Source organism: Dreissena polymorpha, chromosome 11, assembly GCF_020536995.1.
Source record: "Dreissena polymorpha isolate Duluth1 chromosome 11, UMN_Dpol_1.0, whole genome shotgun sequence".
In the NCBI taxonomy this organism is placed as follows: domain Eukaryota; kingdom Metazoa; phylum Mollusca; class Bivalvia; order Myida; family Dreissenidae; genus Dreissena; species Dreissena polymorpha.
Window position 1 is genome coordinate 2,781,237 of NC_068365.1, and position 9,413 is coordinate 2,790,649.

General features: G+C 31.8%; 1 long non-coding RNA gene across 1 annotated transcript; it reads right to left on the minus strand.

Annotated features, from left to right (window-relative positions):
- Positions 1–324: 324 nt before the first annotated feature.
- Positions 325–2,153, minus strand: LOC127850750 (uncharacterized). The gene is made up of 3 exons (XR_008035435.1): positions 2,126–2,153; positions 1,923–1,967; positions 325–404 (listed from the first exon to the last, which is right to left on the minus strand). It is a non-coding gene; the product is annotated as an uncharacterized LOC127850750 (long non-coding RNA).
- Between the last annotated feature and the right edge of the window lie 7,260 nt (positions 2,154–9,413).

Consider the following 9,413-nt stretch of genomic DNA (forward strand, 5'->3'; position numbering starts at 1 on the left):
ACCTGATTTGGTTGGCAGCCCATGTTGTAGCGTAAATCGTTGTCAGTTTGGACGGTTTGCAAAAAGCAGGACTTTCAAAGATAAAAAAACATTGTAAGAAAACATAGTAAGAAAACGCAGATACTATTTTAAACATGCTAGTTTAATAATTAAACCGTAATTTAATGAAGAAAACGTAGCGAGAAAGGGCATTATTGATGATTGTGAATATGTTTGTCTAATAATTAATGTGTAATTTTCATATTATAAATTAAATTTGTAAGCAATCCAAAGCCGTGGTGGTTTATCTTATTTATTATACACTATAAAGTTTACTATACATACTTGTCCACTTGCACACTGAGTAGTTGCTTGACAATCATTGGGATCAGTAATATTCAGACAGGAAAAACACTCGAGGCATTCTGTAAGTGAATCAAAATAAATATAGAAAAGGTGATGCAAGTAGATTGTTGAAAAAAACAACACATTTATTTTTCTTTTGTAATGGATACGCATGCGCAAAATAAAACCAATGGCTGTGCATTTTTACCTGCCACACCTGTCACGTAAAGTGATGCCAAGGAAAACCAAACACCTGTAATAAATATAAGTAATGTGAGAATAATGTAAATCGTGTGATCTTTTAAAATACCGCTTTAAAACAATATAGAAGTTTAAGTTACTTCATAAAGAAGAATACTTCAAGCATACGCATATTTGAACAAGAGTTTTGAAATAAAACAATGTGCTAACCTTTATTCATAACTTAGCTATTTAAAATGTCGTTCTAGTTCTAGTCACGAAACAAAGCCATTTATATGTATCATCGATTGCTTATCTGACCTGCTATGTGACGTCTATTATGAAAAACCAGAACATTACATACAATTACTGACCAGAGAACAAATGGAGCTAATATCGTGATGTTCTAAAGCTATTGATGTACATATGTTTACAGACAATAACAACACTAATAAAACACTTAAAACAAAGCAAAACTTTAAAATAAGTAATAGAAAGTTTTAAAACTTTGACAATTTGAAGTTCTGGTATTTGCACTGTTTTCGTCAATTAGTTTTACGATGTTTTTTTTTTCGAAATAGATAAAGATTGTTGAATCGGATAATACAATATTAAAAAAAATCTCATCAAAAGTTTCTCATCATACACTGTGAGGCATTAACATCTGAGCTTTTTTGTCAAACATGTTGAGTCCGAATACGTCTGTATGTGTTATTTTGTTGTAGGAATTATTTGACAATTAAAATCAGTATATACCGATTATTATTTACGTCCTATTCGGAAACTAAGCACAGGAATTATTAAATGTGTATGCTGATTGTGTCGATCATTACAGAGAAGCCGTATCTGTACTGAGTGTTACGAGATTACAATTGGTGCTACTGAACTATCAGAGCTATATCTTCAATAGATTTTTTGAGAACTTAAATGCCCAGATATATATTGTCTGTATCGATAAAAACATTAAGTAATAAGGCGAATGCTTTTCCAAGCTAGTTCTTGATAGCCATTTGAAACAGATTTGTTAATTGGACGTTATGTCATATCGATTAGATTCTAAATCATCAGGGATTAAAACTGGAGATAACAAGTTAAACTTGGTGAATTTATCTACATTTAGAGTGGTCTTTCTTGCACTATTGAATGCACTCGTTTTGTGTTGCCTAGTACACGTTTGTTTGTGTTTTTACGTGTTGTGTTTAATATTTATACCATAATATAGTGAACAAAACAAATTTTTGTAAGTATTTTGGGGATGTTTAATATTTGATTTGTTATACTTGTTTGATACAATTTTATATATGTGTTTTTCAAAAGCCTGAGGATAAAGTGTAATTTGTGAAAAAAACTACACATTTATTTTTCTTTTGTAATGGATACGCATGCGCAAAATAAAACCAATGGCTGTGCTTTTATACCTGCCACACCTGTCACGCAAAGTGCTGCCAAGGAAAACCAAACACCTGCAATAAATATAAGTAATGTGAGAATAATGTTAATCGTGTGATCTTTTAAAATACCTCTTTAAAACAATATAGAAGTTTAAGTTATTTCATAAAGAAGAATACTTCAAGCAAGGGCATATTTGAACAAGAGTTTTGAAATAAAACAATGTGCAAACCTTTATTCATATCTTAGCTATTTAAAATGTCGTTCTAGTTCTAGTCACGAAACAAAGCCATTTATATGTATCATCGATTGCTTATCTGACCTGCTATGTGACGTCTATTATGAAAAACCAGAACATCACATACAATTACTGACCAGAGAACAAATGGAGCTAATATCGTGATGTTCTAAAGCTATTGATGTACATATGTTTACAGACAATAACAACACTATTAAAACAATTAAAACAAAGCAAAACTTTAAAATAAGTAATAGAAAGTTTTAAAACTTTGACAATTTGAAGTTCTGGTATTTGCACTGTTTTCGTCAATTAGTTTTACGATGTTTTTTTTTCGAAATAGATAAAGATTGTTGAATCGGATAATACAATATTTAAAAAAATATCATCAAAAGTTTCTCATCATACACTGTGAGGCATTAACATCTGAGCTTTTTTGTCAAACATGTTGAGTCCGAATACGTCTGTATGTGTTATTTTGTTGTAGGAATTATTTGACAATTAAAATCAGTAAATACCGATTATTATTTACGTCCTATTCGGAAACTAAGCACAGGAATTATTAAATGTGTATGCTGATTGTGTCGATCATTACAGAGGAGCCGTATCTGTACTGAGTGTTACGAGATTACAATTGGTGCTACTGAACTATCAGAGCTATATCTTCAATAGATTTTTTGAGAACTTAAATGACCAGATATATATTGTCTGTATCAATTAAAACATTAAGTAATAAGGCGAATGCTTTTCCAAGCTAGTTCTTGATAGCCATTTGAAACAGATTTGTTAATTGGACGTTATGTCATATCCATCAGGGATTAAAACTGGAGATAACAAGTTAAACTTGGTGAATTTAACTACATATCTAGTGGTCTTTCTTGCACTATTGAATGCACTCGTTTTGTGTTGCCTAGTACACGTTTGTATTTGTTTTTACGTGTTTTGTTTAATTGTTATACTATTACATAGTGAACAAAACAAAATTTTGCCAGTAATTTTGGGGATGTTTAATATTTGATTTGTTATACTTCTTTGATACAATTTTATATATGTGTTTTTCAAAAGCCTGAGGATAAAGAGTAATTTGTGAAAAATATTTCGCGTTGGGATTCAAATAGCAGTTTCAACATTGTGGTCACAGGTATGTTCAACGTACTGCTGCCATATCCGAGAGAAACAAGACAATCTTTGGCCAAGTATCCATCATGGACATAGAGTAGTGCTTCTGTGTTGATTGCAGATTGCACGAATTTTAAATTCAGTGAGTACGACAAGATGAGTGTGGGTCCCGAAGAATGTCTGTTTTCGCGACCGTATAGTCGTCTATGCGTCGCACATCTCCATATGAGCTCTTCGACCGTGCGTACGAAACATTCGATTATAAACGATAGGTGTGTGTGTAAATTCGAAATTATTTTCACATTTCACTTTTTTTTCTGAGCTTTTATTATTTGAACCATTGAGTAATGAAAGAATTTCGAGACAAAACGAATACGCAAGCAATTTCAAATAAGCCAATACAGATATTAAAAATTGAAACCAAAATATCGCATTGAAAACAACATGTAGAAAACGACAAGAGAAAATAGGCAAATAAATTATCCACCCCTCCTTTCAATATTTAGAACATGCGAATTATACAATTACGTTATTTCAATTGCAGGTAAATGTGGGACAACACGTATAAGAAAAAACTTTATTTCATCATTAATCTTTAGAAGCTTAAATATTAAAATTATTATGCAGGGTAAGCGTTTTCCTTAAAAGTCCATGCGTTAGTGGGGCTCAGTGCTTACAAGAACGTTGCGTCCCCAAAGAATGTTGGTTAAGTTTCAGTACAGGAGTATTAAGATATATCTGTGTATTTTAACTCCTTACTCAATTACAATTCTTAATATCATTTAATATATGCCCGTCGTCTTTCGCAAACACGTATATATTTAAGAGAAGATATTGCGAAAGCCCCCAAAGTCGGTAATAAATACGGGAGTTCCTGATCGACAGGCCTACACTATATTTTTTTTTAAAGGAACGTGTTCTACGGCAATTAAAATAGGTTAATTATAATATATGTCATACATTATACAATTTATGTATTAATCATACGGACGTTCCGGAGAGTTGTGTCACGATCGAAAGCTATGGACACAAGATGTGTTTGTGAAACACTATGTCCCCCCATATATTTGACTTTTGACCTTGAAGAATGACCTTGGTCTTTCACCACTCAAAATAAGATACACCTGCATGCCAAATATCAAGTTGCTATCTTTAATATTTCAAAAGTTATGGCCAATGTTTAAGTTTGACGCAAACAAACCAACAAACAGACAGGGCAAAAACAATATGTCCCCCAGTATAGACTTGAGGACAAAAATAATTCGGAACCACCCCTAGTCCCTTGAGACAGTATTTAAAGCCGCACGAAAACATATTTAATGTCTTACATTTTATAGATATTACAGCTATAGTTCATATAGTTACTTACATTCTGCATAATTATTTGTTGTTTGTATTATTTAACAACGTGCAGCAATTTATATTGAAGAATATATATTATTTTGGTTTAATTTTATTGTAATGATTAATAATACAATATTGTTAAGAACTTCATGATTACTTGGTATGTAAATAATTAAATTACGTAAAATTTATAATTACTGGATCGCAGACTCATAAATAATATCAGACATTTAAATGATATGCTAATTATTATTGGTGAGTTATGTTTCGGGGAGTTACTGTAGAAATATTCTATTCCAAAATTGCATATAATATTATAATAAACTGTGGAAGAAAGTCATGAGTATTCTATTTTAATATTATTATTTACATATTACAGAAATAAAACATGGACCGCCTTTCGAGATCGTTGGTTTTGAATTAATAACCCCAACCACCAGGCAAGGAATATATTTAATACAATATTTAATAATTAGCGTAAAACGCAGAAATAGAAATAACTATCAATGTATGGATAAGAACACAATTTAGTACTCGAAATAAATATTGAAATATCCTAACATCATCCAAAAGATCCTCTCGCTTGACAACATATAGCACACAACCTGACAGAAGATAAGCGATTCAGTGGAATCAATAGTGGTGTCGTGTCTTGCGCAAAAAGTGATAAAAGAACAGAAGCAAATCTCAAATCGTTATGCGGACTTGAATCTTAAACAGAATTGTAGTTATAAAATACAGAGTCACAAGATGTACCATAGTTCTGCCACGATGTCTTTAATCAACACATCTTACATTATATTATTAGCTTAGGCTAAATCTTTAAAGATTTGATAGTCTCACTTATATAAGTCAAGCTTAAAGCACCATGCATCGTACATATCTCCTAAATATGTTCTTAACCATTTTGTATACTGCAGTCAGCAACGATATGTGCACTTGAAACATAGGCTACACAACCAAATGTGTGAAGGTTGTTAAAACATTTGAAAATATTCTTTTCATTAAATAAGGATTGCATGGCAACACTGATACACTTCAAAGAGTCTGCACTATTAAGTTTATATTTTCATACGTAGTTGCAAATAATTAAATTTAAAAAAAACTAATTTATTTGAAACACAACTAGAATTGTATACTTACGCGGACCTCGTATATGCTTATTTGTGACACCTTATATTTTTTCTTTTCAATTATATCATTTACTTGTTAGGAGTTTTTCATTAATTAAAATAAGTTTATATAACTATTTTCTTCAACTTTATTACAATATTTAGCTATATAAAACCTTATAGCACTCAAGGCGGATGTTAGATACACTGATAATTGCTTGGTTGTTCAAGACACTGAATGAGCGATTAAACGACTTTTATATTGCTTTTTATCTGTATCTAGTTAAGTGCTGGCAATTTCTTGTCAGTAATATTTACTTTAATATTTAGATTTTTGCTCTCGGAATTACGGTCGGCAATAATTTCATTAGGTTGCTTATCTTTATCACAATATTATGTAGTTTGTGAAATTTCTTGTGAAATCTTTTGAGCGTAAAACACTCGTCATATTATTATAACATCTTTAGCCGCCTTATCTGCAGAAAGTATGACGAATAATGAAGTATGAGATGGTATGTCTTCAGCAATTTACAGAGACTTTGCTTATAAAATTAAGGTAAATGTGGTATGGCTAAAACAAATATTATTAAATTTATCTTATTCATGGCCTAAAATAATACCTTGGTTTTCCATTCATTGAGTGCAGTAATTTCTGCATTTTCCTTTCTGCACCATTTTATACAATTTCCCTTTAAAAATGATTCAATTTCCGCAGTTATCAAAATCGATTGGAAAAGGAAGTCTATACTAAGTTCTCTGCGCAGTAAATTTCTTAGGTTTTTGTTTTTAATCAAATTAAGATCGTCAGTAATAATATGACCAACTGGACTGTATACATATTTTGAACATTTCCTTGTTCGTAGTTCCTTGTTCGAAATAGGAACTGTTCCTTTTTTACGTCAAGCTAAACATATTTGATATAATCTTTTAAAGCAAAATGTGCGTGTTAGATTAGCCTGTTCGGACGAATCGGTCTTCCTTTCTATCTAGATTTTCGTTTAGAAAATACTTACTTTAAACGAAAAATCTAGTACGACACTATGCATTAAGTCCGTTTTTCTCAGATTGCGGCTCATATTTAAGGACATTATTGTGTAGCAATCTTGGGCTGTAAGGCTAACGGAGTGGTTGGTTCATGCGCTTGTCACCTAAGCGACCTGGGTGCAATCATCGTTCCCGGAAGAATGTGCTTTTAGTTGGCTGTCCCTATACCGGATAGGTTGGGTTTCCTCCGGGTTCTCTGACTTTGCACCCCCCCCCCCCCCGACACAGCAAAATACCACAACATGATTTATCATATCTTTCAGTGAAAAAGTAATGGCTGTGAATTGCATCTATTTTAAAATTCGTCCCAACTTTCATGATTCAAAAAGTTAATTATGTAGAAGTGCTGGGACACACTCATTCTCATCACATAAATCAGCCTCGTGCGCGGGAGGGCATTATAAACTTAGAAATACAAACACACATTTCGTTTCAACCATGTTAAGGTCTGGCAAATATTTGTAACTAAACAATGTGTTCTTTTTAAAATAATACGTCTCAATCAAATTTGGTTTGAATGTAACTGTACCTAACATTAGACAATAAATACAATTTAGGATCACGATTGTTTATGTATTTATTAAAAACAGTTGTTAAACTATAATCGCATAAATAGAGTTGACATTGTCAATTTAACTTACAGTACTAATCGGTCGCACGAACTGAACAATATAAACTGCTTTCATTTCAGTAATCTACATTTCAATACTGATTACTTTGCTTTCATTTCCTCCAATATCAATGGAACAATATCTCAAATATATTTATGTAAGACATTTTAAATGGAACTGTGCTCTTCTTTCATATTTAAATTAAACAAAAAAAAATGACGATACACATAGTTTTGCAAATTTCATCCCAAACAGAGTGGTAACAAGTTAGAAATGCACCTGAATATAGTTTATTTTGACGTTGAATTGCGTGCATTAGCAGTTCATGACTTTCAATATTTCGTTTTCATTTATGTATAAAATGCGTAACATTTTGTTCGTCTCGAAGTATATGTAAATCAGTTCGTGCAAGATGCTTGGCACAGAATAAACACACATAATTCGAAATAAAATCAAACACACTTTGCGCAATTATAACCACTCCTGAATTTTTTTCCCATTATAATGTCATTTTAATGATAAAATATATTCACATTTTATTTATTTTTCTTGAAACAAAACTTACAATAAAGACTGTGTTTCTGCATCATATATTTTTTTGTGCATGGTGCTGTGACGTACGAAATTATAGCAATACAGATTGTTTCATCATCATCATCATCATCATCATCATCATCATCATCATCATCATCATCATCATCATCATCATCATCATCATCATCATCATCATCATCATTATCATCATCATCATCATCCAAATCTTCATCACCATCATCATCATCATCATCATCATCATCATCATCATCATCATCATCATCATCATCATCATCATCATCATCATCATCATTATCATCATCATCATCATTATCATTATAATTATCATCATCATCATCATCATCATCATCATCATCATCATCATCATCATCATCATCATCATCATCATCATCATCATCATAATCATAATCATCATCTTAATTATTAATGCCATTAAAACTACAGCGATTAACCAAATACAAAGGTTCTATGTTTTGAAACGGTTTTTAACGAGCTTGACATTTTCGATAACAGGACGGAAATTGCTAACTGTATGAAAGATTGTAAATATACTCTACGAGACAATATGTCTTAACAAATAAATATTATGCTTTGTAGCAACAACTATGTACAGTAAATACCATTTCATATCAATTTGATTTCTCCGCGTGCCGCACTAGTTCAGGTGCATAAAGGTTATCATTTCACTCGCGACCTGCATGACCACTCGAACCTGAAGAGATCATGATAGTTAGGCCGGGGGAGAAATTCCCCCCCTCCCTATGTTTTGTTAAGGTTACTTTAGTATATGCCGAAATTAGACTATCTAGAAGACGAAAGAATCTAGAACGTAATGTGAATCAAGCAAAATGGCCCCTTTTTGATACACTAAACCTTTACATAATTTATCAATTAAATACGTGATTTGTTAACAAATAACAGTTGAACAAATTTATTTATTTTGAAACATTTAGCGCGTTTTTATTCTAAGCTTATTACAACGGCTGTGATGCATGACTGCATATAAAACGGACATCTGATTTGTTGTAATAATTATATGGTTGTCGATTAAGTTTATTGCACTAACAGCCCTTAATGACTCGTATTTAATTTTATTCCAATATTCCAAATGCAAAATCCATTTACACGCTAGTAATGCGGATACTTCGATAACAGTTGGAACTTCCATAACAGAGAACAACAAAAGCCACGCGCGAGAGGTAAGTTCCTCAGTGTGTTTTTAAAGTTATGCCCTAAAGATAGTTTTTGTGACAAGGCACATGGTCGAGTTGATAAATGATGTATCCCTTTGCATTGTGAAGAAAACAATTCATGGCAAAATGGTCGATTTTTGCCCCACAAATAAATATTCGGTCGGAAATAGCATGAACTGGGTGTATAGTTAAAATTTCAACAAAATAAAACTAATTAGAAATATTGCAAGAAATTGTTTGCTATTCCGGTATGAAGCTTAAACACTCTGTTTGAAATACTAAAAATTTGATAGTATTCAATGAA